We start from the raw sequence: 3902 nt of genomic DNA on the forward strand, positions 1-3902 counted from the left end.
GTGTCATCCACCCAATCTTCGACTCCTTGTGGACGAGCTGTTGTAGAACCATCAATGAGGCCAAGGAGTTGGAATGATGTGACTCGTTCTACACTGCCAAGGAGAGTCGTTCGGCGTACAATGCTAGAACCGCATGCGTATGCTAGGACATGGATTAGGTCGCAGGGTTCTGCCTATGATACCATGGAGGAGATGGAATCTGAAGATGATGATTGTGTGGAGTTGGTCCATATAGAGGACTCTACCGAGGTGATAGATCTCTCTTTGGACTACGAGCTGGAGGAGGACCCCGAGTGAGGGTTCTAATGTCCTTGTTAGTGTTGAAGCTAGTCATTAGGAGCTATTTCCTTTTCCTTTTTGCTTTTTGGTGTTAGGGTATATGTGTAGGGTAATTTTGTAGTGCTGAAGAATTCTACCTATTTTGTATACGTTCAGTTGGACGATGATTGATTCCTCCTTGTATTATGTACTAACATTTTACTTGACCAAGCAACACCTCGTTATACGTGTTGTAGGGACAAGTCTAATCATTAATGAAGAAGTATTTAGGAAAGTATTGCTTCATTTCAGTTACCGTTAGGTAACCGTCATTGATTTTTTGCAGTTTATGTTAGTAAGAACGTGATGTCTCGAAAAAGAATGAATATAAGTAAAAAAAATTAATGATATATTAAAAAAATTCTCAATTTAATCACAATATTCATAAAGTAATCTTCGGGACATTAAAAGAGTCATGTTATTCTTGCGAGAATCCCAAATGGATAGACCTCTTAGAAATTTAGGTTTTGTCATCTTTTTCCAAAAATACTAGATTCCAGAATCTGTCATACCCATTCGTTTTCCATATAAAGCGACAAACTTAAGTGTTTATAGCATTGCACACGCTTGAAGGAAGTCACATTGCTTGCATATTGTAGACTAGAGGATAAGTTAACATAGATTTGGCCAAGCAAACCCTACCATTCTTTAGGGATGGCAATGGAAACCGAACCCGTGGGTACCCGCCCGAACCCGATCCGAATTTAACGGGTTAAACCCGTTGTTATTGGGTTCGGGTTTTATCCAATGTTAATTTTCGGGTTCGGGTTCGGGTTCGGTATGTGTGATACCCTACCCCGAACCCGCCCCAAACCCGTTACAATTAATAAATTAATATTTTAATTATATGTTTTAACTTAACCCTAGTTTTGTGTTGTGCCTATTTTCCCCTAAAGTTAGAAACAAATCAACTCCACAACTGCACAAGCAGTGCTTCACTGCTTCTCCCACACGCACAACTACACAACAACACAAGCAATGCTTGTCCCACGCACAGACAGCCCCACATCTCCATTTTATTTTCATCTTCTCCACTCATTTTTATCTTCATCTTCTCCACTCGTGTAGTCGTGTTTCTCTTCATCTTCTCCATTGGTTTTCGTCTTCATCTTCTCCAAAGGCAAAGGAACAATCATCTTTATCTTCTTCATTCATCTTCCTCTTCTCCATTGGTAATATATCATAGCTTATAAGTAGATTTTTAAAGCTTTTTGATTGATTTATTTATTCATAGCATATTTGGATTTCATATAAATAATCTACTTTTTTAAGCTTCAGATATATTAAATAGAAGTATAAGGAGTACTCCAAAAACTTACAAGGTTAACATTTTTAAACAATCTATGGGATAAATAGAAGTATAAGGAGTACTCCAAAAACTTACAAGGTTAACATTTTTAAACTTACAAGGTTTCATGAATAACAAGTGCAACATATGGCATGTGCCTTGTTTCCCATTAGATGTGGCATGTGCCTTTATGTTGTGCCATTAGTAACTATATTTTTGCATACATTTGTAAGTTGTTGCACACTGGAGTCAACATATAAAGCTAGCTAGAGATTCCTTTTAGAGTAAATAAAATAAAAATAGCATTTATAGTATTCAAATTCAACTTCTAGAGATTCCTTCATATTTTTTTATAATTATTTCTTTATATGTTCAGTGATTCTATTTAAGCACTTATTCCTCTTAAGTGAAATCAATCAAAAGTGTTAGTATATGGTACAAAACTTAGATACAAATTATCCAATAAAAATCAACATTATGATTATACATACATTATTGCAATGTATGTGGTGACATTCTACTTTTTAGAAACCACTTTTTCCTTGTTTGTCAACAGACTTAATACTGTATTATTCATTTGTCGTATCTATGTTTATTGTGTTTCTTTTGTTAGGTAAAATGGATCTAGTGAATAAAAAAAATATGAATGTTGCTAGTACTCAACAAGTTTCACAACAAAGTTCTCATCAAGTAAATGCGGAAAGTACTTCAAATCTTACACCTGAGCCTTCTCAATCTCATGTTAGAGAAGATGATAACACAGAATCAACAACAGAACCACCAACAAAGAAACACAGAAGTGTGGTGTGGGAGCATTTTCAAAAGATTAAAGTGAATGGAGTTGACAAGGCTGAATGCAAATATTGTAAAAAACAACTCGACGGAAGTTCAAGAAATGGAACAAAACACTTGCACAACCATATGGAGTTGTGTATTGAAAAAAAAATTATGACGAGAGGTCATGACAAAGGGCAGTCATTTCTAATGCCTAAAGCCTCACAAGGTAAGCAAGAGTTGGGAGTTGGAACTTATGATGCGGAAAATACAAAAAGGGAGCTTGCGAATGCAATTATTATGCATGATTATCCTCTATCAATAGTGGATCATGTTGGTTTTAGGAGGTACTCGACTTCCCTCCAACCATTGTTTCAAGTTCCTTCTCGAAACACTATCAAGAAGGAAATATTCAAAGTGTATGATTTTGAGAGAGAATGTGCAATGAAGATACTGGATAGTCATGAAGGAAGAGTGGCTATTACCTCAAATATTCACAGCTCACTATATTGATTTCTCTTGGACTTTACAAAGTCGAGTATTGAGGTAATTATATTTTATAACTCAATGTTGTGTTATATTGCAAATATTTTATAATCTCTTGAACTTTGCCATTGAATGTGAGTATTGTTATTTTAGGTTCATTTATGTTCCTGCCCCTCACACTAGTGATATACTTTCTCATGCATTGGTTGAGTGCGTTATGGATTGGAACATTGACACAAAAATATCAACTATTACTCTCGATAATTGTAGTACAAATGATGCTATGATTCCAAAAATCAAGGATAAGTTGCGATTGGGAAATTTGTTAAGGGATGGGTCTTTACTTCATATGCGATGTTGTGCACATATCCTAAATTTAATAGTTAAAGATGGGTTAGAAGTTGTGAAAGATGGGATAGAAAAAATTCGAGATAGTGATGAAGGATGGGATAGAAAAAATTCGAGATAGTGTAGCATATTGGAATGCTACACCAAAAAGGAATGAAAAGTTTTAGGAGACTGCCAAACAATTGCGAGTTCCTCATACTAGAAAGCTAATTTTAGATTGTCCAACTAGATGGAATTCAACATACAAAATGCTTGAGATTGCCATATTATATAAGGATGTGTTTAATCGGTTAAGGCAGCGTGACACGCAATTTACAGAGGATGTTTGTGAGCGACTGAAATTGTTTAATTCCATAACTGAAATGATTTCTGGTACTAAATATCCAACTGCCAACATATATTTTCCAAAGATTTGTCAGATTAAGTTGGCAATTCATCAATGCATGAACTCCTATAATGAATTCATTAAAAGGATGGTAGAGAAGATGATGGCTAAATTTGAAAGGTATTGGAGTGTGATACATGATATTATGGGAGTTGCTACTGTTTTGGATCCTAGATATAAAATGGCATTACTTGAATTCTATTTTGATAAGTTGTATGACCATGATGCATGTACACAAGTTAGCAAAATTCGAGAGTATAATATCTAGTGAAAGCTCTCTATTGTTAAATAGAGCTAGTACTA

This window comes from Lupinus angustifolius, unplaced genomic scaffold, assembly GCF_001865875.1.
Source record: "Lupinus angustifolius cultivar Tanjil unplaced genomic scaffold, LupAngTanjil_v1.0 Scaffold_486, whole genome shotgun sequence".
Classification (NCBI taxonomy): domain Eukaryota; kingdom Viridiplantae; phylum Streptophyta; class Magnoliopsida; order Fabales; family Fabaceae; genus Lupinus; species Lupinus angustifolius.